The 25,746-nt window shown below is 40.4% G+C and overlaps 42 non-coding genes and 1 pseudogene across 42 annotated transcripts; all 43 read left to right on the top strand.

The window, feature by feature from the left end:
• The first annotated feature begins 235 nt into the window (after positions 1 to 235).
• Positions 236 to 354, top strand: LOC123734656 (5S ribosomal RNA). Its single transcript, XR_006764840.1, has one exon. It is a non-coding gene; the product is annotated as a 5S ribosomal RNA (ribosomal RNA).
• Positions 355 to 763: 409 nt separating this feature from the next.
• Positions 764 to 882, top strand: LOC123734654 (5S ribosomal RNA). Its single transcript, XR_006764838.1, has one exon. It is a non-coding gene; the product is annotated as a 5S ribosomal RNA (ribosomal RNA).
• A 409-nt stretch (positions 883 to 1,291) lies between these two features.
• LOC123734653 (5S ribosomal RNA) lies at positions 1,292 to 1,410 on the top strand. The gene has a single exon (XR_006764837.1). It is a non-coding gene; the product is annotated as a 5S ribosomal RNA (ribosomal RNA).
• A 139-nt stretch (positions 1,411 to 1,549) lies between these two features.
• LOC123734973 (5S ribosomal RNA) lies at positions 1,550 to 1,668 on the top strand. Its single transcript, XR_006765158.1, has one exon. It is a non-coding gene; the product is annotated as a 5S ribosomal RNA (ribosomal RNA).
• A 409-nt stretch (positions 1,669 to 2,077) lies between these two features.
• LOC123734652 (5S ribosomal RNA) lies at positions 2,078 to 2,196 on the top strand. The gene has a single exon (XR_006764836.1). It is a non-coding gene; the product is annotated as a 5S ribosomal RNA (ribosomal RNA).
• A 409-nt stretch (positions 2,197 to 2,605) lies between these two features.
• LOC123734651 (5S ribosomal RNA) lies at positions 2,606 to 2,724 on the top strand. The gene has a single exon (XR_006764835.1). It is a non-coding gene; the product is annotated as a 5S ribosomal RNA (ribosomal RNA).
• A 408-nt stretch (positions 2,725 to 3,132) lies between these two features.
• Positions 3,133 to 3,251, top strand: LOC123734650 (5S ribosomal RNA). The gene has a single exon (XR_006764834.1). It is a non-coding gene; the product is annotated as a 5S ribosomal RNA (ribosomal RNA).
• A 409-nt stretch (positions 3,252 to 3,660) lies between these two features.
• Positions 3,661 to 3,779, top strand: LOC123734648 (5S ribosomal RNA). Its single transcript, XR_006764832.1, has one exon. It is a non-coding gene; the product is annotated as a 5S ribosomal RNA (ribosomal RNA).
• Positions 3,780 to 4,188: 409 nt separating this feature from the next.
• LOC123734647 (5S ribosomal RNA) lies at positions 4,189 to 4,307 on the top strand. The gene has a single exon (XR_006764831.1). It is a non-coding gene; the product is annotated as a 5S ribosomal RNA (ribosomal RNA).
• A 401-nt stretch (positions 4,308 to 4,708) lies between these two features.
• On the top strand, positions 4,709 to 4,827 carry LOC123734646 (5S ribosomal RNA). Its single transcript, XR_006764830.1, has one exon. It is a non-coding gene; the product is annotated as a 5S ribosomal RNA (ribosomal RNA).
• A 409-nt stretch (positions 4,828 to 5,236) lies between these two features.
• LOC123734645 (5S ribosomal RNA) lies at positions 5,237 to 5,355 on the top strand. Its single transcript, XR_006764829.1, has one exon. It is a non-coding gene; the product is annotated as a 5S ribosomal RNA (ribosomal RNA).
• Positions 5,356 to 5,494: 139 nt separating this feature from the next.
• Positions 5,495 to 5,613, top strand: LOC123734644 (5S ribosomal RNA). The gene has a single exon (XR_006764828.1). It is a non-coding gene; the product is annotated as a 5S ribosomal RNA (ribosomal RNA).
• Positions 5,614 to 6,022: 409 nt separating this feature from the next.
• LOC123734642 (5S ribosomal RNA) lies at positions 6,023 to 6,141 on the top strand. Its single transcript, XR_006764826.1, has one exon. It is a non-coding gene; the product is annotated as a 5S ribosomal RNA (ribosomal RNA).
• A 139-nt stretch (positions 6,142 to 6,280) lies between these two features.
• On the top strand, positions 6,281 to 6,399 carry LOC123734641 (5S ribosomal RNA). The gene has a single exon (XR_006764825.1). It is a non-coding gene; the product is annotated as a 5S ribosomal RNA (ribosomal RNA).
• A 409-nt stretch (positions 6,400 to 6,808) lies between these two features.
• LOC123734640 (5S ribosomal RNA) lies at positions 6,809 to 6,927 on the top strand. The gene has a single exon (XR_006764824.1). It is a non-coding gene; the product is annotated as a 5S ribosomal RNA (ribosomal RNA).
• Positions 6,928 to 7,336: 409 nt separating this feature from the next.
• Positions 7,337 to 7,455, top strand: LOC123734639 (5S ribosomal RNA). Its single transcript, XR_006764823.1, has one exon. It is a non-coding gene; the product is annotated as a 5S ribosomal RNA (ribosomal RNA).
• Positions 7,456 to 7,594: 139 nt separating this feature from the next.
• LOC123734638 (5S ribosomal RNA) lies at positions 7,595 to 7,713 on the top strand. Its single transcript, XR_006764822.1, has one exon. It is a non-coding gene; the product is annotated as a 5S ribosomal RNA (ribosomal RNA).
• A 409-nt stretch (positions 7,714 to 8,122) lies between these two features.
• On the top strand, positions 8,123 to 8,241 carry LOC123734282 (5S ribosomal RNA). The gene has a single exon (XR_006764581.1). It is a non-coding gene; the product is annotated as a 5S ribosomal RNA (ribosomal RNA).
• A 409-nt stretch (positions 8,242 to 8,650) lies between these two features.
• LOC123734637 (5S ribosomal RNA) lies at positions 8,651 to 8,769 on the top strand. The gene has a single exon (XR_006764821.1). It is a non-coding gene; the product is annotated as a 5S ribosomal RNA (ribosomal RNA).
• Positions 8,770 to 9,178: 409 nt separating this feature from the next.
• LOC123734636 (5S ribosomal RNA) lies at positions 9,179 to 9,297 on the top strand. Its single transcript, XR_006764820.1, has one exon. It is a non-coding gene; the product is annotated as a 5S ribosomal RNA (ribosomal RNA).
• A 139-nt stretch (positions 9,298 to 9,436) lies between these two features.
• On the top strand, positions 9,437 to 9,555 carry LOC123734635 (5S ribosomal RNA). The gene has a single exon (XR_006764819.1). It is a non-coding gene; the product is annotated as a 5S ribosomal RNA (ribosomal RNA).
• Positions 9,556 to 9,964: 409 nt separating this feature from the next.
• LOC123734634 (5S ribosomal RNA) lies at positions 9,965 to 10,083 on the top strand. The gene has a single exon (XR_006764818.1). It is a non-coding gene; the product is annotated as a 5S ribosomal RNA (ribosomal RNA).
• A 409-nt stretch (positions 10,084 to 10,492) lies between these two features.
• Positions 10,493 to 10,593, top strand: LOC123734581 (uncharacterized; annotated as a pseudogene).
• Positions 10,594 to 10,726: 133 nt separating this feature from the next.
• LOC123734972 (5S ribosomal RNA) lies at positions 10,727 to 10,845 on the top strand. The gene has a single exon (XR_006765157.1). It is a non-coding gene; the product is annotated as a 5S ribosomal RNA (ribosomal RNA).
• A 409-nt stretch (positions 10,846 to 11,254) lies between these two features.
• On the top strand, positions 11,255 to 11,373 carry LOC123734633 (5S ribosomal RNA). Its single transcript, XR_006764817.1, has one exon. It is a non-coding gene; the product is annotated as a 5S ribosomal RNA (ribosomal RNA).
• Positions 11,374 to 11,512: 139 nt separating this feature from the next.
• LOC123734631 (5S ribosomal RNA) lies at positions 11,513 to 11,631 on the top strand. The gene has a single exon (XR_006764815.1). It is a non-coding gene; the product is annotated as a 5S ribosomal RNA (ribosomal RNA).
• Positions 11,632 to 12,040: 409 nt separating this feature from the next.
• LOC123734630 (5S ribosomal RNA) lies at positions 12,041 to 12,159 on the top strand. The gene has a single exon (XR_006764814.1). It is a non-coding gene; the product is annotated as a 5S ribosomal RNA (ribosomal RNA).
• A 410-nt stretch (positions 12,160 to 12,569) lies between these two features.
• On the top strand, positions 12,570 to 12,688 carry LOC123734629 (5S ribosomal RNA). Its single transcript, XR_006764813.1, has one exon. It is a non-coding gene; the product is annotated as a 5S ribosomal RNA (ribosomal RNA).
• Positions 12,689 to 13,096: 408 nt separating this feature from the next.
• On the top strand, positions 13,097 to 13,215 carry LOC123734628 (5S ribosomal RNA). Its single transcript, XR_006764812.1, has one exon. It is a non-coding gene; the product is annotated as a 5S ribosomal RNA (ribosomal RNA).
• Positions 13,216 to 13,624: 409 nt separating this feature from the next.
• LOC123734627 (5S ribosomal RNA) lies at positions 13,625 to 13,743 on the top strand. The gene has a single exon (XR_006764811.1). It is a non-coding gene; the product is annotated as a 5S ribosomal RNA (ribosomal RNA).
• A 407-nt stretch (positions 13,744 to 14,150) lies between these two features.
• On the top strand, positions 14,151 to 14,269 carry LOC123734626 (5S ribosomal RNA). Its single transcript, XR_006764810.1, has one exon. It is a non-coding gene; the product is annotated as a 5S ribosomal RNA (ribosomal RNA).
• A 399-nt stretch (positions 14,270 to 14,668) lies between these two features.
• LOC123734625 (5S ribosomal RNA) lies at positions 14,669 to 14,787 on the top strand. Its single transcript, XR_006764809.1, has one exon. It is a non-coding gene; the product is annotated as a 5S ribosomal RNA (ribosomal RNA).
• A 409-nt stretch (positions 14,788 to 15,196) lies between these two features.
• LOC123734624 (5S ribosomal RNA) lies at positions 15,197 to 15,315 on the top strand. The gene has a single exon (XR_006764808.1). It is a non-coding gene; the product is annotated as a 5S ribosomal RNA (ribosomal RNA).
• A 139-nt stretch (positions 15,316 to 15,454) lies between these two features.
• On the top strand, positions 15,455 to 15,573 carry LOC123734623 (5S ribosomal RNA). The gene has a single exon (XR_006764807.1). It is a non-coding gene; the product is annotated as a 5S ribosomal RNA (ribosomal RNA).
• Positions 15,574 to 15,712: 139 nt separating this feature from the next.
• Positions 15,713 to 15,831, top strand: LOC123734622 (5S ribosomal RNA). Its single transcript, XR_006764806.1, has one exon. It is a non-coding gene; the product is annotated as a 5S ribosomal RNA (ribosomal RNA).
• Positions 15,832 to 16,240: 409 nt separating this feature from the next.
• LOC123734620 (5S ribosomal RNA) lies at positions 16,241 to 16,359 on the top strand. The gene has a single exon (XR_006764804.1). It is a non-coding gene; the product is annotated as a 5S ribosomal RNA (ribosomal RNA).
• A 139-nt stretch (positions 16,360 to 16,498) lies between these two features.
• Positions 16,499 to 16,617, top strand: LOC123734619 (5S ribosomal RNA). The gene has a single exon (XR_006764803.1). It is a non-coding gene; the product is annotated as a 5S ribosomal RNA (ribosomal RNA).
• A 409-nt stretch (positions 16,618 to 17,026) lies between these two features.
• LOC123734618 (5S ribosomal RNA) lies at positions 17,027 to 17,145 on the top strand. Its single transcript, XR_006764802.1, has one exon. It is a non-coding gene; the product is annotated as a 5S ribosomal RNA (ribosomal RNA).
• A 409-nt stretch (positions 17,146 to 17,554) lies between these two features.
• LOC123734617 (5S ribosomal RNA) lies at positions 17,555 to 17,673 on the top strand. The gene has a single exon (XR_006764801.1). It is a non-coding gene; the product is annotated as a 5S ribosomal RNA (ribosomal RNA).
• Positions 17,674 to 17,812: 139 nt separating this feature from the next.
• Positions 17,813 to 17,931, top strand: LOC123734616 (5S ribosomal RNA). The gene has a single exon (XR_006764800.1). It is a non-coding gene; the product is annotated as a 5S ribosomal RNA (ribosomal RNA).
• Positions 17,932 to 18,340: 409 nt separating this feature from the next.
• On the top strand, positions 18,341 to 18,459 carry LOC123734274 (5S ribosomal RNA). The gene has a single exon (XR_006764573.1). It is a non-coding gene; the product is annotated as a 5S ribosomal RNA (ribosomal RNA).
• A 6,566-nt stretch (positions 18,460 to 25,025) lies between these two features.
• Positions 25,026 to 25,144, top strand: LOC123734615 (5S ribosomal RNA). Its single transcript, XR_006764799.1, has one exon. It is a non-coding gene; the product is annotated as a 5S ribosomal RNA (ribosomal RNA).
• A 139-nt stretch (positions 25,145 to 25,283) lies between these two features.
• LOC123734614 (5S ribosomal RNA) lies at positions 25,284 to 25,402 on the top strand. The gene has a single exon (XR_006764798.1). It is a non-coding gene; the product is annotated as a 5S ribosomal RNA (ribosomal RNA).
• Positions 25,403 to 25,746: the final 344 nt, after the last annotated feature.

Below are 25,746 nucleotides of genomic sequence, written 5' to 3'. Positions count from 1 at the left end.
TGAATGCAGCTTGTGTGTGCTTTGTGCTCCTTTGCCCTGTTCAAATGATGAAAGGAAATAAAGTTTGTATTTTATCCAACTACCTGTGCTAAAAAGTGATGGGAACAGTGTTTGTAATTTCTTCTACTTTTTCAGTGACACAAAGTTCAAGCTGCTTATCTAATTGGTGAAAATGCAATGTCTGTTTTATCAGACTCACTTTGACTATATATGTTGTAGCAAGAGATTGTTTCTCGCTTACGGCCATACCAGCCTGGGTACGCCCGATCTCGTCTGATCTCGGAAGCTAAGCAGGGTCGGGCCTGGTTAGTACTTGGATGGGAGACCGCCTGGGAATACCAGGTGCTGTAAGCATTTTGTCCACGAGGGTGTGCTCTTGCACTATTTCATCAGCAACACTGCCTTGTAGTAAGCATTTAATGATGAATTGACTAAATGCAGCTTCCTGCCTTTTTAATAGGATCAAATTTCCTTGTGTTTTCAATTAGCATCTGCCTTGTATTTATAAGACAAACAAGAATATTGTTGCTGAATGCAGCTTGTGTGTGCTTTGTGCTCCTTTGCCCTGTTCAAATGATGAAAGGAAATAAAGTTTGTATTTTATCCAACTACCTGTGCTAAAAAGTGATGGGAACAGTGTTTGTAATTTCTTCTACTTTTTCAGTGACACAAAGTTCAAGCTGCTTATCTAATTGGTGAAAATGCAATGTCTGTTTATCACACTCACTTTGACTATATATGTTGTAGCAAGAGATTGTTTCTAGCTTACGGCCATACCAGCCTGGGTACGCCCGATCTCGTCTGATCTCGGAAGCTAAGCAGGGTCGGGCCTGGTTAGTACTTGGATGGGAGACCGCCTGGGAATACCAGGTGCTGTAAGCATTTTGTCCACGAGGGTGTGCTCTTGCACTATTTCATCAGCAACACTGCCTTGTAGTAAGCATTTAATGATGAATTGACTAAATGCAGCTTCCTGCCTTTTTAATAGGATCAAATTTCCTTGTGTTTTCAATTAGCATCTGCCTTGTATTTATAAGACAAACAAGAATATTGTTGCTGAATGCAGCTTGTGTGTGCTTTGTGCTCCTTTGCCCTGTTCAATTGATGAAAGGAAATAAAGTTTGTATTTTATCCAACTACCTGTGCTAAAAAGTGATGGGAACAGTGTTTGTAATTTCTTCTACTTTTTCAGTGACACAAAGTTCAAGCTGCTTATCTAATTGGTGAAAATGCAATGTCTGTTTATCACACTCACTTTGACTATATATGTTGTAGCAAGAGATTGTTTCTCGCTTACGGCCATACCAGCCTGGGTACGCCCGATCTCGTCTGATCTCGGAAGCTAAGCAGGGTCGGGCCTGGTTAGTACTTGGATGGGAGACCGCCTGGGAATACCAGGTGCTGTAAGCATTTTGTCCACGAGGGTGTGCTCTTGCACTATTTCATCAGCAACACTGCCTTGTATTAAGCATTTAATGATGAATTGACTAAATGTCTGTTTTATCAGACTCACTTTGACTATATATGTTGTAGCAAGAGATTGTTTCTCGCTTACGGCCATATCAGCCTGGGTACGCCCGATCTCGTCTGATCTCGGAAGCTAAGCAGGGTCGGGCCTGGTTAGTACTTGGATGGGAGACCGCCTGGGAATACCAGGTGCTGTAAGCATTTTGTCCACGAGGGTGTGCCCTTGCACTATTTCATCAGCAACACTGCCTTGTAGTAAGCATTTAATGATGAATTGACTAAATGCAGCTTCCTGCCTTTTTAATAGGATCAAATTTCCTTGTGTTTTCAATTAGCATCTGCCTTGTATTTATAAGACAAACAAGAATATTGTTGCTGAATGCAGCTTGTGTGTGCTTTGTGCTCCTTTGCCCTGTTCAAATGATGAAAGGAAATAAAGTTTGTATTTTATCCAACTACCTGTGCTAAAAAGTGATGGGAACAGTGTTTGTAATTTCTTCTACTTTTTCAGTGACACAAAGTTCAAGCTGCTTATCTAATTGGTGGAAATGCAATGTCTGTTTATCACACTCACTTTGACTATATATGTTGTAGCAAGAGATTGTTTCTCGCTTACGGCCATACCAGCCTGGGTACGCCCGATCTCGTCTGATCTCGGAAGCTAAGCAGGGTCGGGCCTGGTTAGTACTTGGATGGGAGACCGCCTGGGAATACCAGGTGCTGTAAGCATTTTGTCCACGAGGGTGTGCTCTTGCACTATTTCATCAGCAACACTGCCTTGTAGTAAGCATTTAATGATGAATTGACTAAATGCAGCTTCCTGCCTTTTTAATAGGATCAAATTTCCTTGTGTTTTCAATTAGCATCTGCCTTGTATTTATAAGACAAACAAGAATATTGTTGCTGAATGCAGCTTGTGTGTGCTTTGTGCTCCTTTGCCCTGTTCAAATGATGAAAGGAAATAAAGTTTGTATTTTATCCAACTACCTGTGCTAAAAAGTGATGGGAACAGTGTTTGTAATTTCTTCTACTTTTTCAGTGACACAAAGTTCAAGCTGCTTATCTAATTGGTGAAAATGCAATGTCTGTTTATCACACTCACTTTGACTATATATGTTGTAGCAAGAGATTGTTTCTAGCTTACGGCCATACCAGCCTGGGTACGCCCGATCTCGTCTGATCTCGGAAGCTAAGCAGGGTCGGGCCTGGTTAGTACTTGGATGGGAGACCGCCTGGGAATACCAGGTGCTGTAAGCATTTTGTCCACGAGGGTGTGCTCTTGCACTATTTCATCAGCAACACTGCCTTGTAGTAAGCATTTAATGATGAATTGACTAAATGCAGCTTCCTGCCTTTTTAATAGGATCAAATTTCCTTGTGTTTTCATTAGCATCTGCCTTGTATTTATAAGACAAACAAGAATATTGTTGCTGAATGCAGCTTGTGTGTGCTTTGTGCTCCTTTGCCCTGTTCAAATGATGAAAGGAAATAAAGTTTGTATTTTATCCAACTACCTGTGCTAAAAAGTGATGGGAACAGTGTTTGTAATTTCTTCTACTTTTTCAGTGACACAAAGTTCAAGCTGCTTATCTAATTGGTGAAAATGCAATGTCTGTTTATCACACTCACTTTGACTATATATGTTGTAGCAAGAGATTGTTTCTCGCTTACGGCCATACCAGCCTGGGTACGCCCGATCTCGTCTGATCTCGGAAGCTAAGCAGGGTCGGGCCTGGTTAGTACTTGGATGGGAGACCGCCTGGGAATACCAGGTGCTGTAAGCATTTTGTCCACGAGGGTGTGCCCTTGCACTATTTCATCAGCAACACTGCCTTGTAGTAAGCATTTAATGATGAATTGACTAAATGCAGCTTCCTGCCTTTTTAATAGGATCAAATTTCCTTGTGTTTTCAATTAGCATCTGCCTTGTATTTATAAGACAAACAAGAATATTGTTGCTGAATGCAGCTTGTGTGTGCTTTGTGCTCCTTTGCCCTGTTCAAATGATGAAAGGAAATAAAGTTTGTATTTTATCCAACTACCTGTGCTAAAAAGTGATGGGAACAGTGTTTGTAATTTCTTCTACTTTTTCAGTGACACAAAGTTCAAGCTGCTTATCTAATTGGTGAAAATGCAATGTCTGTTTATCACACTCACTTTGACTATATATGTTGTAGCAAGAGATTGTTTCTAGCTTACGGCCATACCAGCCTGGGTACGCCCGATCTCGTCTGATCTCGGAAGCTAAGCAGGGTCGGGCCTGGTTAGTACTTGGATGGGAGACCGCCTGGGAATACCAGGTGCTGTAAGCATTTTGTCCACGAGGGTGTGCTCTTGCACTATTTCATCAGCAACACTGCCTTGTAGTAAGCATTTAATGATGAATTGACTAAATGCAGCTTCCTGCCTTTTTAATAGGATCAAATTTCCTTGTGTTTTCAATTAGCATCTGCCTTGTATTTATAAGACAAACAAGAATATTGTTGCTGAATGCAGCTTGTGTGTGCTTTGTGCTCCTTTGCCCTGTTCAAATGATGAAAGGAAATAAAGTTTGTATTTTATCCAACTACCTGTGCTAAAAAGTGATGGGAACAGTGTTTGTAATTTCTTCTACTTTTTCAGTGACACAAAGTTCAAGCTGCTTATCTAATTGGTGAAAATGCAATGTCTGTTTATCACACTCACTTTGACTATATATGTTGTAGCAAGAGATTGTTTCTCGCTTACGGCCATACCAGCCTGGGTACGCCCGATCTCGTCTGATCTCGGAAGCTAAGCAGGGTCGGGCCTGGTTAGTACTTGGATGGGAGACCGCCTGGGAATACCAGGTGCTGTAAGCATTTTGTCCACGAGGGTGTGCTCTTGCACTATTTCATCAGCAACACTGCCTTGTAGTAAGCATTTAATGATGAATTGACTAAATGCCTTCCTGCCTTTTTAATAGGATCAATTCCTTGTGTTTTCAATTAGCATCTGCCTTGTATTTATAAGACCAAGAATATTGTTGCTGAATGCAGCTTGTGTGTGCTTTGTGCTCCTTTGCCCTGTTCAAATGATGAAAGGAAATAAAGTTTGTTTTTATCCAACTACCTGTGCTAAAAAGTGATGGGAACAGTGTTTGTAATTTCTTCTACTTTTTCAGTGACACAAAGTTCAAGCTGCTTATCTAATTGATGAAAATGCAATGTCTGTTTATCACACTCACTTTGACTATATATGTTGTAGCAAGAGATTGTTTCTCGCTTACGGCCATACCAGCCTGGGTACGCCCGATCTCGTCTGATCTCGGAAGCTAAGCAGGGTCGGGCCTGGTTAGTACTTGGATGGGAGACCGCCTGGGAATACCAGGTGCTGTAAGCATTTTGTCCACGAGGGTGTGCTCTTGCACTATTTCATCAGCAACACTGCCTTGTAGTAAGCATTTAATGATGAATTGACTAAATGCAGCTTCCTGCCTTTTTAATAGGATCAAATTTCCTTGTGTTTTCAATTAGCATCTGCCTTGTATTTATAAGACAAACAAGAATATTGTTGCTGAATGCAGCTTGTGTGTGCTTTGTGCTCCTTTGCCCTGTTCAAATGATGAAAGGAAATAAAGTTTGTATTTTATCCAACTACCTGTGCTAAAAAGTGATGGGAACAGTGTTTGTAATTTCTTCTACTTTTTCAGTGACACAAAGTTCAAGCTGCTTATCTAATTGGTGGAAATGCAATGTCTGTTTATCACACTCACTTTGACTATATATGTTGTAGCAAGAGATTGTTTCTCGCTTACGGCCATACCAGCCTGGGTACGCCCGATCTCGTCTGATCTCGGAAGCTAAGCAGGGTCGGGCCTGGTTAGTACTTGGATGGGAGACCGCCTGGGAATACCAGGTGCTGTAAGCATTTTGTCCACGAGGGTGTGCTCTTGCACTATTTCATCAGCAACACTGCCTTGTATTAAGCATTTAATGATGAATTGACTAAATGTCTGTTTTATCAGACTCACTTTGACTATATATGTTGTAGCAAGAGATTGTTTCTCGCTTACGGCCATACCAGCCTGGGTACGCCCGATCTCGTCTGATCTCGGAAGCTAAGCAGGGTCGGGCCTGGTTAGTACTTGGATGGGAGACCGCCTGGGAATACCAGGTGCTGTAAGCATTTTGTCCACGAGGGTGTGCTCTTGCACTATTTCATCAGCAACACTGCCTTGTAGTAAGCATTTAATGATGAATTGACTAAATGCAGCTTCCTGCCTTTTTAATAGGATCAAATTTCCTTGTGTTTTCAATTAGCATCTGCCTTGTATTTATAAGACAAACAAGAATATTGTTGCTGAATGCAGCTTGTGTGTGCTTTGTGCTCCTTTGCCCTGTTCAAATGATGAAAGGAAATAAAGTTTGTATTTTATCCAACTACCTGTGCTAAAAAGTGATGGGAACAGTGTTTGTAATTTCTTCTACTTTTTCAGTGACACAAAGTTCAAGCTGCTTATCTAATTGGTGAAAATGCAATGTCTGTTTATCACACTCACTTTGACTATATATGTTGTAGCAAGAGATTGTTTCTCGCTTACGGCCATACCAGCCTGGGTACGCCCGATCTCGTCTGATCTCGGAAGCTAAGCAGGGTCGGGCCTGGTTAGTACTTGGATGGGAGACCGCCTGGGAATACCAGGTGCTGTAAGCATTTTGTCCACGAGGGTGTGCTCTTGCACTATTTCATCAGCAACACTGCCTTGTATTAAGCATTTAATGATGAATTGACTAAATGTCTGTTTTATCAGACTCACTTTGACTATATATGTTGTAGCAAGAGATTGTTTCTCGCTTACGGCCATACCAGCCTGGGTACGCCCGATCTCGTCTGATCTCGGAAGCTAAGCAGGGTCGGGCCTGGTTAGTACTTGGATGGGAGACCGCCTGGGAATACCAGGTGCTGTAAGCATTTTGTCCACGAGGGTGTGCCCTTGCACTATTTCATCAGCAACACTGCCTTGTAGTAAGCATTTAATGATGAATTGACTAAATGCAGCTTCCTGCCTTTTTAATAGGATCAAATTTCCTTGTGTTTTCAATTAGCATCTGCCTTGTATTTATAAGACAAACAAGAATATTGTTGCTGAATGCAGCTTGTGTGTGCTTTGTGCTCCTTTGCCCTGTTCAAATGATGAAAGGAAATAAAGTTTGTATTTTATCCAACTACCTGTGCTAAAAAGTGATGGGAACAGTGTTTGTAATTTCTTCTACTTTTTCAGTGACACAAAGTTCAAGCTGCTTATCTAATTGGTGAAAATGCAATGTCTGTTTATCACACTCACTTTGACTATATATGTTGTAGCAAGAGATTGTTTCTCGCTTACGGCCATACCAGCCTGGGTACGCCCGATCTCGTCTGATCTCGGAAGCTAAGCAGGGTCGGGCCTGGTTAGTACTTGGATGGGAGACCGCCTGGGAATACCAGGTGCTGTAAGCATTTTGTCCACGAGGGTGTGCTCTTGCACTATTTCATCAGCAACACTGCCTTGTAGTAAGCATTTAATGATGAATTGACTAAATGCAGCTTCCTGCCTTTTTAATAGGATCAAATTTCCTTGTGTTTTCAATTAGCATCTGCCTTGTATTTATAAGACAAACAAGAATATTGTTGCTGAATGCAGCTTGTGTGTGCTTTGTGCTCCTTTGCCCTGTTCAAATGATGAAAGGAAATAAAGTTTGTATTTTATCCAACTACCTGTGCTAAAAAGTGATGGGAAGAGTGTTTGTAATTTCTTCTACTTTTTCAGTGACACAAAGTTCAAGCTGCTTATCTAATTGGTGGAAATGCAATGTCTGTTTATCACACTCACTTTGACTATATATGTTGTAGCAAGAGATTGTTTCTCGCTTACGGCCATACCAGCCTGGGTACGCCCGATCTCGTCTGATCTCGGAAGCTAAGCAGGGTCGGGCCTGGTTAGTACTTGGATGGGAGACCGCCTGGGAATACCAGGTGCTGTAAGCATTTTGTCCACGAGGGTGTGCTCTTGCACTATTTCATCAGCAACACTGCCTTGTATTAAGCATTTAATGATGAATTGACTAAATGTCTGTTTTATCAGACTCACTTTGACTATATATGTTGTAGCAAGAGATTGTTTCTCGCTTACGGCCATACCAGCCTGGGTACGCCCGATCTCGTCTGATCTCGGAAGCTAAGCAGGGTCGGGCCTGGTTAGTACTTGGATGGGAGACCGCCTGGGAATACCAGGTGCTGTAAGCATTTTGTCCACGAGGGTGTGCTCTTGCACTATTTCATCAGCAACACTGCCTTGTAGTAAGCATTTAATGATGAATTGACTAAATGCAGCTTCCTGCCTTTTTAATAGGATCAAATTTCCTTGTGTTTTCAATTAGCATCTGCCTTGTATTTATAAGACAAACAAGAATATTGTTGCTGAATGCAGCTTGTGTGTGCTTTGTGCTCCTTTGCCCTGTTCAAATGATGAAAGGAAATAAAGTTTGTATTTTATCCAACTACCTGTGCTAAAAAGTGATGGGAACAGTGTTTGTAATTTCTTCTACTTTTTCAGTGACACAAAGTTCAAGCTGCTTATCTAATTGGTGAAAATGCAATGTCTGTTTATCACACTCACTTTGACTATATATGTTGTAGCAAGAGATTGTTTCTCGCTTACGGCCATACCAGCCTGGGTACGCCCGATCTCGTCTGATCTCGGAAGCTAAGAAGGGTCGGGCCTGGTTAGTACTTGGATGGGAGACCGCCTGGGAATACCAGGTGCTGTAAGCATTTTGTCCACGAGGGTGTGCTCTTGCACTATTTCATCAGCAACACTGCCTTGTAGTAAGCATTTAATGATGAATTGACTAAATGCAGCTTCCTGCCTTTTTAATAGGATCAAATTTCCTTGTGTTTTCAATTAGCATCTGCCTTGTATTTATAAGACAAACAAGAATATTGTTGCTGAATGCAGCTTGTGTGTGCTTTGTGCTCCTTTGCCCTGTTCAATTGATGAAAGGAAATAAAGTTTGTATTTTATCCAACTACCTGTGCTAAAAAGTGATGGGAACAGTGTTTGTAATTTCTTCTACTTTTTCAGTGACACAAATTCAAGCTGCTTATCTAATTGGTGAAAATGCAATGTCTGTTTTATCACACTCACTTTGACTATATATGTTGTAGCAAGAGATTGTTTCTCGCTTACGGCCATACCAGCCTGGGTACGCCCGATCTCGTCTGATCTCGGAAGCTAAGCAGGGTCGGGCCTGGTTAGTACTTGGATGGGAGACCGCCTGGGAATACCAGGTGCTGTAAGCATTTTGTCCACGAGGGTGTGCTCTTGCACTATTTCATCAGCAACACTGCCTTGTAGTAAGCATTTAATGATGAATTGACTAAATGCAGCTTCCTGCCTTTTTAATAGGATCAAATTTCCTTGTGTTTTCAATTAGCATCTGCCTTGTATTTATAAGACAAACAAGAATATTGTTGCTGAATGCAGCTTGTGTGTGCTTTGTGCTCCTTTGCCCTGTTCAAATGATGAAAGGAAATAAAGTTTGTATTTTATCCAACTACCTGTGCTAAAAAGTGATGGGAACAGTGTTTGTAATTTCTTCTACTTTTTCAGTGACACAAAGTTCAAGCTGCTTATCTAATTGGTGAAAATGCAATGTCTGTTTATCACACTCACTTTGACTATATATGTTGTAGCAAGAGATTGTTTCTCGCTTACGGCCATACCAGCCTGGGTACGCCCGATCTCGTCTGATCTCGGAAGCTAAGCAGGGTCGGGCCTGGTTAGTACTTGGATGGGAGACCGCCTGGGAATACCAGGTGCTGTAAGCATTTTGTCCACGAGGGTGTGCTCTTGCACTATTTCATCAGCAACACTGCCTTGTATTAAGCATTTAATGATGAATTGACTAAATGTCTGTTTTATCAGACTCACTTTGACTATATATGTTGTAGCAAGAGATTGTTTCTCGCTTACGGCCATACCAGCCTGGGTACGCCCGATCTCGTCTGATCTCGGAAGCTAAGCAGGGTCGGGCCTGGTTAGTACTTGGATGGGAGACCGCCTGGGAATACCAGGTGCTGTAAGCATTTTGTCCACGAGGGTGTGCTCTTGCACTATTTCATCAGCAACACTGCCTTGTAGTAAGCATTTAATGATGAATTGACTAAATGCAGCTTCCTGCCTTTTTAATAGGATCAAATTTCCTTGTGTTTTCAATTAGCATCTGCCTTGTATTTATAAGACAAACAAGAATATTGTTGCTGAATGCAGCTTGTGTGTGCTTTGTGCTCCTTTGCCCTGTTCAAATGATGAAAGGAAATAAAGTTTGTATTTTATCCAACTACCTGTGCTAAAAAGTGATGGGAACAGTGTTTGTAATTTCTTCTACTTTTTCAGTGACACAAAGTTCAAGCTGCTTATCTAATTGGTGAAAATGCAATGTCTGTTTATCACACTCACTTTGACTATATATGTTGTAGCAAGAGATTGTTTCTCGCTTACGGCCATACCAGCCTGGGTACGCCCGATCTCGTCTGATCTCGGAAGCTAAGCAGGGTCGGGCCTGGTTAGTACTTGGATGGGAGACCGCCTGGGAATACCAGGTGCTGTAAGCATTTTGTCCACGAGGGTGTGCTCTTGCACTATTTCATCAGCAACACTGCCTTGTAGTAAGCATTTAATGATGAATTGACTAAATGCAGCTTCCTGCCTTTTTAATAGGATCAAATTTCCTTGTGTTTTCAATTAGCATCTGCCTTGTATTTATAAGACAAACAAGAATATTGTTGCTGAATGCAGCTTGTGTGTGCTTTGTGCTCCTTTGCCCTGTTCAAATGATGAAAGGAAATAAAGTTTGTATTTTATCCAACTACCTGTGCTAAAAAGTGATGGGAACAGTGTTTGTAATTTCTTCTACTTTTTCAGTGACACAAAGTTCAAGCTGCTTATCTAATTGGTGGAAATGCAATGTCTGTTTATCACACTCACTTTGACTATATATGTTGTAGCAAGAGATTGTTTCTCGCTTACGGCCATACCAGCCTGGCGCTTCGGAAGCTAAGCAGGGTCGGGCCTGGTTAGTACTTGGATGGGAGACCGCCTGGGAATACCAGGTGCTGTAAGCATTTTGTCCACGAGGTGTGCTCTTGCACTATTTCATCAGCAACATGCCTTGTATAAGCATTTAATATAATTGACTAATGTCTGTTTTATCAGACTCACTTTGACTATATATGTTGTAGCAAGAGATTGTTTCTCGCTTACGGCCATATCAGCCTGGGTACGCCCGATCTCGTCTGATCTCGGAAGCTAAGCAGGGTCGGGCCTGGTTAGTACTTGGATGGGAGACCGCCTGGGAATACCAGGTGCTGTAAGCATTTTGTCCACGAGGGTGTGCTCCTGCACTATTTCATCAGCAACACTGCCTTGTAGTAAGCATTTAATGATGAATTGACTAAATGCAGCTTCCTGCCTTTTTAATAGGATCAAATTTCCTTGTGTTTTCAATTAGCATCTGCCTTGTATTTATAAGACAAACAAGAATATTGTTGCTGAATGCAGCTTGTGTGTGCTTTGTGCTCCTTTGCCCTGTTCAAATGATGAAAGGAAATAAAGTTTGTATTTTATCCAACTACCTGTGCTAAAAAGTGATGGGAACAGTGTTTGTAATTTCTTCTACTTTTTCAGTGACACAAAGTTCAAGCTGCTTATCTAATTGGTGAAAATGCAATGTCTGTTTATCACACTCACTTTGACTATATATGTTGTAGCAAGAGATTGTTTCTCGCTTACGGCCATACCAGCCTGGGTACGCCCGATCTCGTCTGATCTCGGAAGCTAAGCAGGGTCGGGCCTGGTTAGTACTTGGATGGGAGACCGCCTGGGAATACCAGGTGCTGTAAGCATTTTGTCCACGAGGGTGTGCTCTTGCACTATTTCATCAGCAACACTGCCTTGTATTAAGCATTTAATGATGAATTGACTAAATGTCTGTTTTATCAGACTCACTTTGACTATATATGTTGTAGCAAGAGATTGTTTCTCGCTTACGGCCATACCAGCCTGGGTACGCCCGATCTCGTCTGATCTCGGAAGCTAAGCAGGGTCGGGCCTGGTTAGTACTTGGATGGGAGACCGCCTGGGAATACCAGGTGCTGTAAGCATTTTGTCCACGAGGGTGTGCTCCTGCACTATTTCATCAGCAACACTGCCTTGTAGTAAGCATTTAATGATGAATTGACTAAATGCAGCTTCCTGCCTTTTTAATAGGATCAAATTTCCTTGTGTTTTCAATTAGCATCTGCCTTGTATTTATAAGACAAACAAGAATATTGTTGCTGAATGCAGCTTGTGTGTGCTTTGTGCTCCTTTGCCCTGTTCAAATGATGAAAGGAAATAAAGTTTGTATTTTATCCAACTACCTGTGCTAAAAAGTGATGGGAACAGTGTTTGTAATTTCTTCTACTTTTTCAGTGACACAAAGTTCAAGCTGCTTATCTAATTGGTGAAAATGCAATGTCTGTTTATCACACTCACTTTGACTATATATGTTGTAGCAAGAGATTGTTTCTCGCTTACGGCCATACCAGCCTGGGTACGCCCGATCTCGTCTGATCTCGGAAGCTAAGCAGGGTCGGGCCTGGTTAGTACTTGGATGGGAGACCGCCTGGGAATACCAGGTGCTGTAAGCATTTTGTCCACGAGGGTGTGCTCTTGCACTATTTCATCAGCAACACTGCCTTGTAGTAAGCATTTAATGATGAATTGACTAAATGCAGCTTCCTGCCTTTTTAATAGGATCAAATTTCCTTGTGTTTTCAATTAGCATCTGCCTTGTATTTATAAGACAAACAAGAATATTGTTGCTGAATGCAGCTTGTGTGTGCTTTGTGCTCCTTTGCCCTGTTCAAATGATGAAAGGAAATAAAGTTTGTATTTTATCCAACTACCTGTGCTAAAAAGTGATGGGAACAGTGTTTGTAATTTCTTCTACTTTTTCAGTGACACAAAGTTCAAGCTGCTTATCTAATTGATGAAAATGCTAATGTCTGTTTATCACACTCACTTTGACTATATATGTTGTAGCAAGAGATTGTTTCTCGCTTACGGCCATACCAGCCTGGGTACGCCCGATCTCGTCTGATCTCGGAAGCTAAGCAGGGTCGGGCCTGGTTAGTACTTGGATGGGAGACCGCCTGGGAATACCAGGTGCTGTAAGCATTTTGTCCACGAGGGTGTGCTCTTGCACTATTTCATCAGCAACACTGCCTTGTAGTAAGCATTTAATGATGAATTGACTAAATGCAGCTTCCTGCCTTTTTAATAGGATCAAATTTCCTTGTGTTTTCAATTAGCATCTGCCTTGTATTTATAAGACAAACAAGAATATTGTTGCTGAATGCAGCTTGTGTGTGCTTTGTGCTCCTTTGCCCTGTTCAAATGATGAAAGGAAATAAAGTTTGTTTTTATCCAACTACCTGTGCTAAAAAGTGATGGGAACAGTGTTTGTAATTTCTTCTACTTTTTCAGTGACACAAAGTTCAAGCTGCTTATCTAATTGGTGAAAATGCAATGTCTGTTTATCACACTCACTTTGACTATATATGTTGTAGCAAGAGATTGTTTCTCGCTTACGGCCATACCAGCCTGGGTACGCCCGATCTCGTCTGATCTCGGAAGCTAAGCAGGGTCGGGCCTGGTTAGTACTTGGATGGGAGACCGCCTGGGAATACCAGGTGCTGTAAGCATTTTGTCCACGAGGGTGTGCTCTTGCACTATTTCATCAGCAACACTGCCTTGTAGTAAGCATTTAATGATGAATTGACTAAATGCAGCTTCCTGCCTTTTTAATAGGATCAAATTTCCTTGTGTTTTCAATTAGCATCTGCCTTGTATTTATAAGACAAACAAGAATATTGTTGCTGAATGCAGCTTGTGTGTGCTTTGTGCTCCTTTGCCCTGTTCAAATGATGAAAGGAAATAAAGTTTGTATTTTATCCAACTACCTGTGCTAAAAAGTGATGGGAACAGTGTTTGTAATTTCTTCTACTTTTTCAGTGACACAAAGTTCAAGCTGCTTATCTAATTGGTGAAAATGCAATGTCTGTTTATCACACTCACTTTGACTATATATGTTGTAGCAAGAGATTGTTTCTAGCTTACGGCCATACCAGCCTGGGTACGCCCGATCTCGTCTGATCTCGGAAGCTAAGCAGGGTCGGGCCTGGTTAGTACTTGGATGGGAGACCGCCTGGGAATACCAGGTGCTGTAAGCATTTTGTCCACGAGGGTGTGCCCTTGCACTATTTCATCAGCAACACTGCCTTGTAGTAAGCATTTAATGATGAATTGACTAAATGCAGCTTCCTGCCTTTTTAATAGGATCAAATTTCCTTGTGTTTTCAATTAGCATCTGCCTTGTATTTATAAGACAAACAAGAATATTGTTGCTGAATGCAGCTTGTGTGTGCTTTGTGCTCCTTTGCCCTGTTCAAATGATGAAAGGAAATAAAGTTTGTTTTTATCCAACTACCTGTGCTAAAAAGTGATGGGAACAGTGTTTGTAATTTCTTCTACTTTTTCAGTGACACAAAGTTCAAGCTGCTTATTAATTGGTGAAAATGCAATGTCTGTTTATCACACTCACTTTGACTATATATGTTGTAGCAAGAGATTGTTTCTCGCTTACGGCCATACCAGCCTGGGTACGCCCGATCTCGTCTGATCTCGGAAGCTAAGCAGGGTCGGGCCTGGTTAGTACTTGGATGGGAGACCGCCTGGGAATACCAGGTGCTGTAAGCATTTTGTCCACGAGGGTGTGCCCTTGCACTATTTCATCAGCAACACTGCCTTGTAGTAAGCATTTAATGATGAATTGACTAAATGCAGCTTCCTGCCTTTTAATAGGATCAAATTTCCTTGTGTTTTCAATTAGCATCTGCCTTGTATTTAAACCAAGATATTGTTGCTGAATGCAGCTTGTGTGTGCTTTGTGCTCCTTTGCCCTGTTCAAATGATGAAAGGAAATAAAGTTTGTTTTTATCCAACTACCTGTGCTAAAAAGTGATGGGAACAGTGTTTGTAATTTCTTCTACTTTTCAGTGACACAAAGTTCAAGCTGCTTATCTAATTGGTGAAAATGCAATGTCTGTTTATCACACTCACTTTGACTATATATGTTGTAGCAAGAGATTGTTTCTAGCTTACGGCCATACCAGCCTGGGTACGCCCGATCTCGTCTGATCTCGGAAGCTAAGCAGGGTCGGGCCTGGTTAGTACTTGGATGGGAGACCGCCTGGGAATACCAGGTGCTGTAAGCATTTTGTCCACGAGGGTGTGCTCTTGCACTATTTCATCAGCAACACTGCCTTGTAGTAAGCATTTAATGATGAATTGACTAAATGCAGCTTCCTGCCTTTTTAATAGGATCAAATTTCCTTGTGTTTTCAATTAGCATCTGCCTTGTATTTATAAGACAAACAAGAATATTGTTGCTGAATGCAGCTTGTGTGTGCTTTGTGCTCCTTTGCCCTGTTCAAATGATGAAAGGAAATAAAGTTTGTATTTTATCCAACTACCTGTGCTAAAAAGTGATGGGAACAGTGTTTGTAATTTCTTCTACTTTTTCAGTGACACAAAGTTCAAGCTGCTTATCTAATTGGTGAAAATGCAATGTCTGTTTATCACACTCACTTTGACTATATATGTTGTAGCAAGAGATTGTTTCTCGCTTACGGCCATACCAGCCTGGGTACGCCCGATCTCGTCTGATCTCGGAAGCTAAGCAGGGTCGGGCCTGGTTAGTACTTGGATGGGAGACCGCCTGGGAATACCAGGTGCTGTAAGCATTTTGTCCACGAGGGTGTGCTCTTGCACTATTTCATCAGCAACACTGCCTTGTAGTAAGCATTTAATGATGAATTGACTAAATGTCTGTTTTATCAGACTCACTTTGACTATATATGTTGTAGCAAGAGATCGTTTCTCGCTTACGGCCATACCAGCCTGGGTACGCCCGATCTCGTCTGATCTCGGAAGCTAAGCAGGGTCGGGCCTGGTTAGTACTTGGATGGGAGACCGCCTGGGAATACCAGGTGCTGTAAGCATTTTGTCCACGAGGGTGTGCTCTTGCACTATTTCATCAGCAACACTGCCTTGTATTAAGCATTTAATGATGAATTGACTAAATGTCTGTTTTATCAGACTCACTTTGACTATATATGTTGTAGCAAGAGATTGTTTCTCGCTTACGGCCATACCAGCCTGGGTACGCCCGATCTCGTCTGATCTCGGAAGCTAAGCAGGGTCGGGCCTGGTTAGTACTTGGATGGGAGACCGCCTGGGAATACCAGGTGCTGTAAGCATTTTGTCCACGAGGGTGTGCTCCTGCACTATTTCATCAGCAACACTGCCTTGTAGTAAGCATTTAATGATGAATTGACTAAATGCAGCTTCCTGCCTTTTTAATAGGATCAAATTTCCTTGTGTTTTCAATTAGCATCTGCCTTGTATTTATAAGACAAACAAGAATATTGTTGCTGAATGCAGCTTGTGTGTGCTTTGTGCTCCTTTGCCCTGTTCAAATGATGAAAGGAAATAAAGTTTGTATTTTATCCAACTACCTGTGCTAAAAAGTGATGGGAACAGTGTTTGTAATTTCTTCTACTTTTTCAGTGACACAAAGTTCAAGCTGCTTATCTAATTGGTGAAAATGCAATGTCTGTTTATCACACTCACTTTGACTATATATGTTGTAGCAAGAGATTGTTTCTCGCTTACGGCCATACCAGCCTGGGTACGCCCGATCTCGTCTGATCTCGGAAGCTAAGCAGGGTCGGGCCTGGTTAGTACTTGGATGGGAGACCGCCTGGGAATACCAGGTGCTGTAAGCATTTTGTCCACGAGGGTGTGCTCTTGCACTATTTCATCAGCAACACTGCCTTGTATTAAGCATTTAATGATGAATTGACTAAATGTCTGTTTTATCAGACTCACTTTGACTATATATGTTGTAGCAAGAGATTGTTTCTCGCTTACGGCCATACCAGCCTGGGTACGCCCGATCTCGTCTGATCTCGGAAGCTAAGCAGGGTCGGGCCTGGTTAGTACTTGGATGGGAGACCGCCTGGGAATACCAGGTGCTGTAAGCATTTTGTCCACGAGGGTGTGCCCTTGCACTATTTCATCAGCAACACTGCCTTGTAGTAAGCATTTAATGATGAATTGACTAAATGCAGCTTCCTGCCTTTTTAATAGGATCAAATTTCCTTGTGTTTTCAATTAGCATCTGCCTTGTATTTATAAGACAAACAAGAATATTGTTGCTGAATGCAGCTTGTGTGTGCTTTGTGCTCCTTTGCCCTGTTCAAATGATGAAAGGAAATAAAGTTTGTATTTTATCCAACTACCTGTGCTAAAAAGTGATGGGAACAGTGTTTGTAATTTCTTCTACTTTTTCAGTGACACAAAGTTCAAGCTGCTTATCTAATTGGTGAAAATGCAATGTCTGTTTATCACACTCACTTTGACTATATATGTTGTAGCAAGAGATTGTTTCTCGCTTACGGCCATACCAGCCTGGGTACGCCCGATCTCGTCTGATCTCGGAAGCTAAGCAGGGTCGGGCCTGGTTAGTACTTGGATGGGAGACCGCCTGGGAATACCAGGTGCTGTAAGCATTTTGTCCACGAGGGTGTGCTCTTGCACTATTTCATCAGCAACACTGCCTTGTAGTAAGCATTTAATGATGAATTGACTAAATGCAGCTTCCTGCCTTTTTAATAGGATCAAATTTCCTTGTGTTTTCAATTAGCATCTGCCTTGTATTTATAAGACAAACAAGAATATTGTTGCTGAATGCAGCTTGTGTGTGCTTTGTGCTCCTTGGCCCTGTTCAAATGATGAAAGGAAATAAAGTTTGTATTTTATCCAACTACCTGTGCTAAAAAGTGATGGGAACAGTGTTTGTAATTTCTTCTACTTTTTCAGTGACACAAAGTTCAAGCTGCTTATCTAATTGGTGAAAATGCAATGTCTGTTTATCACACTCACTTTGACTATATATGTTGTAGCAAGAGATTGTTTCTCGCTTACGGCCATACCAGCCTGGGTACGCCCGATCTCGTCTGATCTCGGAAGCTAAGCAGGGTCGGGCCTGGTTAGTACTTGGATGGGAGACCGCCTGGGAATACCAGGTGCTGTAAGCATTTTGTCCACGAGGGTGTGCTCTTGCACTATTTCATCAGCAACACTGCCTTGTATTAAGCATTTAATGATGAATTGACTAAATGTCTGTTTTATCAGACTCACTTTGACTATATATGTTGTAGCAAGAGATTGTTTCTCGCTTACGGCCATACCAGCCTGGGTACGCCCGATCTCGTCTGATCTCGGAAGCTAAGCAGGGTCGGGCCTGGTTAGTACTTGGATGGGAGACCGCCTGGGAATACCAGGTGCTGTAAGCATTTTGTCCACGAGGGTGTGCTCTTGCACTATTTCATCAGCAACACTGCCTTGTAGTAAGCATTTAATGATGAATTGACTAAATGCAGCTTCCTGCCTTTTTAATAGGATCAAATTTCCTTGTGTTTTCAATTAGCATCTGCCTTGTATTTATAAGACAAACAAGAATATTGTTGCTGAATGCAGCTTGTGTGTGCTTTGTGCTCCTTTGCCCTGTTCAATTGATGAAAGGAAATAAAGTTTGTATTTTATCCAACTACCTGTGCTAAAAAGTGATGGGAACAGTGTTTGTAATTTCTTCTACTTTTTCAGTGACACAAAGTTCAAGCTGCTTATCTAATTGGTGAAAATGCAATGTCTGTTTATCACACTCACTTTGACTATATATGTTGTAGCAAGAGATTGTTTCTCGCTTACGGCCATACCAGCCTGGGTACGCACGATCTCGTCTGATCTCGGAAGCTAAGCAGGGTCGGGCCTGGTTAGTACTTGGATGGGAGACCGCCTGGGAATACCAGGTGCTGTAAGCATTTTGTCCACGAGGGTGTGCTCTTGCACTATTTCATCAGCAACACTGCCTTGTAGTAAGCATTTAATGATGAATTGACTAAATGCAGCTTCCTGCCTTTTAATAGGATCAAATTTCCTTGTGTTTTCAATTAGCATCTGCCTTGTATTTATAAGACAAACAAGAATATTGTTGCTGAATGCAGCTTGTGTGTGCTTTGTGCTCCTTTGCCCTGTTCAAATGATGAAAGGAAATAAAGTTTGTATTTTATCCAACTACCTGTGCTAAAAAGTGATGGGAACAGTGTTTGTAATTTCTTCTACTTTTTCAGTGACACAAAGTTCAAAGCTGCTTATCTAATTGGTGAAAATGCAATGTCTGTTTATCACACTCACTTTGACTATATATGTTGTAGCAAGAGATTGTTTCTCGCTTACGGCCATACCAGCCTGGGGGCGCTAATCCTTGATTGGAGAAGTGACGACAGGTGCGAGTAATTGAGCTGTGAGTGTTTGCTTGAGAGTGTTTGCTCGAGAGCTATTTTCGTTTCTTTTTTTGGATTTTGCAATATAATTTATTGTTTTTTCATTTGGATAGTTTTTAGTTTTGTTTAGTTTTCCCCCCCTGCAGTTTTGCTGCCTGGGGGAGGTTTTTTCGCTTTCATTTTTGATTCACAATGACGGACAACATGGCAACGACAAACGGAACGGACAAAGACAACGAAAATGCGCAACGGAAGGAAAACGAAAAAGAAGGAATGAAATATGGAAAAGAATACACGGTGGCAATTGAGTTGGTGGGAGAAGAAAAGATGACGACGATGGAATTACTACGAGCAATTAAGGAGACGTGTGGAGAGGTGGTGGGATGCCGAATGAAAGGAGATAAGAAGTATGAAATTACGATGAGAAACGGAAAAGGTAAAGAACGGCTAATGGACGGTTTACGGATAAAGGACAACAAGATACTGGCGAGAGATGTGAATATTAATGAATTGGTGGTGTCTTTTATGAATCTACCGGTATATATAGAAGACAAAGTTATACTGGACAAGCTGAGTAGCTGGGGAGTAACGGCCGTCTCGGAGATAAGGAGGAGAGTTTGGCCTGGAACGGAGGTGGTTGACGGAACAAGGTTCTGTAAAGTTAAATTTACGGAAAAAGTCACATCATTGCCATATTCCACAAAAATTGAGACGCTGGAGGGAGCTGAATACTTCAGGGTGATCCATGACAAGCAGGTCAGAGTTTGTCGATTGTGCATACAACCTGGGCACATAGTTAAAGATTGCCCTGAATTCAAGTGTTTCAAGTGCGGCAATCAAGGCCATTATGCGAGAGAGTGTGTCGGAGAGAAGGAAAGGAATGTTTGTGGTAGATGCAGAAAGAGATTGGCGGAATGCAACTGTGGAGAAGTTATGACTGAAGAGGGGAGTCAAGTACTATTCGAGGAAGCAGTTGTATCGTCGGAAGAAGGAGAAGAAGATGGAGGAGATGATGTGGTGGAAGGTGGAGAGACGGAGGAAGGAAGAAGGGAGAAGAAGGAAGACCAGAAGATTAACGAAATTGGGAGCAGCATGGATTCAGAAATAAGAAGATGGAGTTTTCAGGAGGAGGGGGGGAGTGGACTGGGGGGAAGCTCGGGGGACTCACAGGTTTTAGGGGAAAGCACAGCACAAACAAGTAACTCGGGGGGTGAAGAAATGGAGAGGGTTTTAAGTTTAATGACAATAACAGAGACGGGTATGAACACGGGGAGCACAACGACGACAATATATGAGACGGAGATGAACATTCCAGAAACGGCGGAGAACACGGGGAGCACAACGACGACTACACATGAGACGGAGATGAACATTCCAGAAACGGCGGAGAACACGGGGAGCACAACGAACATTCCAGAATCGGCGATGAACACGGGGAGCACAACGGACGAGGGTGTAAAGAAGAAAAGTTGGCTGGATGAAATGGACTTGGAGGAGATATCGGACTCGGATGATGGGGAAAAGTTTGAAAGAATGAGAGGAGGATACAGGAAGAGGAAAGCAGCGGAGGGGGGGAGAGAAAGGGTGGAAGAGGAAAGAAACTGGATAAAAGGTAGAGGATAATGAAATTATATTTTATAATTTTATTATTTATTAGTATGGTCACAATAATGTCGATAAATGCGAATGGGTTGAGAACAATAGGAAAATTTAATAGAATAGTACACATAAAGAATTCTGATATTTTATGTATTCAAGAGACGCACTGGGATAATATGTGTGTTTTAGAAGTACAGAAAATATGGAGGGATTTTATTTATGTAAACAATGGTAGGGGGAATTCATGTGGGGTTGCAATTTTAATAAGGAAGGATGTAGTAGAAAATGTGAAGAAGATATATAATGATAATAATGGGCGGATTTTAATTTTAGACTTTGAATATATGAGTAGGGTTTTTAGGATTATAAATATTTATGCGCCGAATAATGAAACAGAGAGAAGGAATTTATTTTTAGAATTAGCGAAATGGTGCAAGGGAAACTGTATTTTAGTTGGGGATTTTAATGTAAAAATGGATAGACTAGATATGACAAGGGGAGCTATTTTTAGAAGTGACGTATCTAGGGGGGGTTTTAAGGAAAATGATGGTTGAAAACAATTTAATTGATATATGGAGGGAGGAGAATCCGAATAAGAGAGAATTTTCTAGAAGGCAGGTGGTTTTAGGGGAATTGAAACAGACACGGATAGATTTGGTTTTAGTAAACGAAGGGTTAAGGAATTTTATGAAGGATATTAAATATATTTTTACAACTTTTAGTGATCATGCTGGGTTAACATTTTCGGTGGGGTTAGATAAGGAAAGGAAAGGGGGGGAATATGGTGTATGAATGCAGGGTATCTAGGTGATGAGGAATACGGGAAACAACTTAAATCTTTGATAGAAGATGAAATGGAGGATAGGCAAAAAGGGAATGATAAGTGCAAGTGGTGGGAAAATGTTAAAGAAAAAATAAAAGTTTTTAGTATTAGATATGCAAGGAAGAAGAGGAGTAGGATGACAAGAGCAGAAAATTATTTAAGAACAAAATTGAATGAAGAAATGAAGAAATGTGATAGTGATCCTGATTATACTATTGAAAAGTTTTTAGATTTAAAAGCAAAATTGAGCAAATGTGAAATAGAGAAGTGTAAGGGTGCAATTATTAGAAGTAGGGCAAAATATGTTTTAGAAGGGGAGAAATGTACGTCGTTTTTTCTTGGTTTAGAGAAAACTAAACAGACGAAATCATATATTAGTGAGATTGAAAATGTAAAGGGTGAAGTGGTAAATGATTATGTTGAAATATTAGAAACTGTACAGAATTTTTATAAGGATTTATTTAAGAAAGGGGAGGTGGATGAGGGGTGTGTAAAAGAGATTTTAAGTAGTGTGGATGTGCAAATTGGTGTTGAGGATAAGCAAATGTGTGATAGGAAGATAACAATGGATGAAGTGAAAGATGCAATTAAGGGTTTACAAATAAATAAAAGTCCTGGAGTAGATGGACTAATTGCAGAGTTTTATAAAATGTATGAAAGTATTTTAGCACCTATTTTATTAGAAGTATATCAATATATGGAAGACAATGATACTGTTTCAGATTCCATGGTGACAGGGCTGATATCGATTTTATATAAAAATAAGGGGAGCAAACTGAAATTAGAAAATTATAGGCCAATTAGTTTATTAAACTCAGATTATAAGATTTTAGCTAAGATACTGGCAAATAGGATGAAGATGGTTTTAAATGATATTATAGCACCTACACAAAATTATAGTGTGCCTGGAAGAGATATAGCAGATACCATAACTACACTTAGAGATGTGATAAATAAAATGAATAGCGACAAGATGGGGGGGAATTGTTTTAAGTATAGATTTTAATAAAGCTTTTGACAGGGTGGAACATGATTTTATGTTTAGGGTACTGGAAAAGTATGGGTTTGGAAATGGTATTATAAGATGGATAAAATTATTATATAGAAAGGCTAAAAGTAGGGTTAAATGTAATGGGGTTTTAACAGATTCTTTTATTCTTGAGAGATCAGTGAGACAGGGGTGCCCTTTATCAGCTTTATTGTTTGTTTTATCGGTAGAACCCTTAGCGGCATACCTTAAAAAGATCATTTTATAAATTGTGTAGAGACTCCGCAAGGAGGTTTTAGTTTAATTCATCAATATGCAGACGATACCACAATTACAGTCAGAGATGAGGGAAGTGTTAAAAGGGTGATGGAGTGTTTTAAAGTATATGAGAAAGCCTCAGGAGCTAAAGTGAATATGGAAAAGTCAGTAATAATGTATGTTGGGAAGAATAATGAGGGGACTTTTCCTTTTAAGGTGGTAAATGATTATTTTAAGGTGTTAGGTGTGTTTTTAGGGGTGAAGGAACAAGAAGCTAGGGATCTGACATGGAGTGGGGTTATAAACAAAGTTAGGAAGGTAGTAAATATGTGGAGGGGGAGGGCTTTGAAATTAAAAGGGAAAGTAATTGTTGTAAATTCCTTGCTGATGTCAATTTTTATTCATGTCATGAACGTTTTAGATGTACCAGAATGGGTTTTATCTGAAATGAATATGATTTTAGTTGATTTTTTATGGGATGGGAAAGGAGCGAAAATTTCTTTTAAAACATTGATTGCAGGTTATGAGGAGGGGGGTTTGAAGTTGGTGGATTTAAATGTAAGGAAAAAAGCAATTAGAGTTAAAATGGTACGGAAATATTTATATGGTGAACTAGATTATGGATGGAAAAGATTTTTTAAGGAGTATTTGCAGGAGGTTGGGAGGATGGGGGACAATGGTTTATTGATGTGCATGAAAAAGAAATGTTAAGTAATATACCATTGTTTTATAGAGAAGTGTTTGAAGCTTGGGGGGAGTTTTTACCAAATATTTATTATGAGTGTACCATTTTAGACAATATTTTAAATCAGCCAATTTTCTTAAATCCCAAGATACAATATAATAATAAGATGTTGTTTTGTAAATATTTTATGAGGGCTGGGATGAGACAGATTGGGGATATTTTATACGAGGTCATTCCAGGGTTTCTTACTGTACAAGCGATCTATGATAATGTTTGTGAAGTGGAAGATGAAATAAGTAAAACTACAATAGATAATATGTATAAGAGAATTTTAGGGTGTATTCCTGAAGAATGGGTGCTTTTAATAAATACAGAGGTGGTTGAGAGGGCTAAGGGTTTACCGGTTTTATATTATGAAAGTAATGGGGAGAAACATGTTTTATCAGGTTTGAAAGTTAAAAAGATTTATGAAAAATGTATTTTAAGAGAGATAAAAGCTCCTGCTTCAGAAAAAGTGTGGTCTAGGGTATTTGTAAATATAGATGTAAAATCAATATGGAAGAATGTCAATGTCAAATATAATTCTATAGAATGTGAAGATAATGATTTTAAATTGAAACATAATAGGATTTTTACGAACGTGGTTTTACATCAAATAAATAGAGACATTAAAAGAGAATGTGATATTTGTGGTACGGAGGTGGAAAATTTTATGCACTTTTTTATTGAATGTAGTAGATTACAAGGGTTTCATGAGTTTATAAAGGGGCTTTTAGAACAACATTGGGGAGAAGATATTGTAAATGGGGTTGAGTGGAGGAGGTTGTTTCTATTTGGTATAAATGGAAAAAGCAAAGTTTTTAATATTAATTTGATGAATTTTGTTCTTAGCCATGCTAGATACGCTGTAAGACAAAGAAGGAATTTAGGACATTATGAAGGGAAAATTGTGAGTGTGGAGGTTTTATTTAAAAGTATTTTAGAGAAAGATATTGAACTAATATATAAATATGGAGGATGTAATTTTGAAAAACTGTTTGTGTGGGGGAGCACTTTTATCGAAATTGATCAAAATGGAAAACTTGCTTTTAATTATTAATTGGTTTTAGTGGATGATTGTGTTTTTAATTTTTTATTTTCTTTTCTTTTTGATTTTGTAAAAGGATGAATTGTTCATCCTTTTTATTATTATTGTTTGAATATTGTAAATATTATGTGTTTTTCATAATAAAAGATAAAAAAAAGGTACGCCCGATCTCGTCTGATCTCGGAAGCTAAGCAGGGTCGGGCCTGGTTAGTACTTGGATGGGAGACCGCCTGGGAATACCAGGTGCTGTAAGCATTTTGTCCACGAGGGTGTGCTCTTGCACTATTTCATCAGCAACACTGCCTTGTAGTAAGCATTTAATGATGAATTGACTAAATGCAGCTTCCTGCCTTTTTAATAGGATCAAATTTCCTTGTGTTTTCAATTAGCATCTGCCTTGTATTTATAAGACAAACAAGAATATTGTTGCTGAATGCAGCTTGTGTGTGCTTTGTGCTCCTTTGCCCTGTTCAATTGATGAAAGGAAATAAAGTTTGTATTTTATCCAACTACCTGTGCTAAAAAGTGATGGGAACAGTGTTTGTAATTTCTTCTACTTTTTCAGTGACACAAAGTTCAAGCTGCTTATCTAATTGGTGAAAATGCAATGTCTGTTTATCACACTCACTTTGACTATATATGTTGTAGCAAGAGATTGTTTCTCGCTTACGGCCATACCAGCCTGGGTACGCCCGATCTCGTCTGATCTCGGAAGCTAAGCAGGGTCGGGCCTGGTTAGTACTTGGATGGGAGACCGCCTGGGAATACCAGGTGCTGTAAGCATTTTGTCCACGAGGGTGTGCTCTTGCACTATTTCATCAGCAACACTGCCTTGTATTAAGCATTTAATGATGAATTGACTAAATGTCTGTTTTATCAGACTCACTTTGACTATATATGTTGTAGCAAGAGATTGTTTCTCGCTTACGGCCATACCAGCCTGGGTACGCCCGATCTCGTCTGATCTCGGAAGCTAAGCAGGGTCGGGCCTGGTTAGTACTTGGATGGGAGACCGCCTGGGAATACCAGGTGCTGTAAGCATTTTGTCCACGAGGGTGTGCTCTTGCACTATTTCATCAGCAACACTGCCTTGTAGTAAGCATTTAATGATGAATTGACTAAATGCAGCTTCCTGCCTTTTTAATAGGATCAAATTTCCTTGTGTTTTCAATTAGCATCTGCCTTGTATTTATAAGACAAACAAGAATATTGTTGCTGAATGCAGCTTGTGTGTGCTTTGTGCTCCTTTGCCCTGTTCAAATGATGAAAGGAAATAAAGTTTGTATTTTATCCAACTACCTGTGCTAAAAAGTGATGGGAACAGTGTTTGTAATTTCTTCTACTTTTTCAGTGACACAAAGTTCAAGCTGCTTATCTAATTGGTG

Source organism: Salmo salar, unplaced genomic scaffold (assembly GCF_905237065.1).
Source record: "Salmo salar unplaced genomic scaffold, Ssal_v3.1, whole genome shotgun sequence".
NCBI lineage: Eukaryota > Metazoa > Chordata > Actinopteri > Salmoniformes > Salmonidae > Salmo > Salmo salar.
This window is presented reverse-complemented; position numbering and strand designations above follow the sequence as displayed.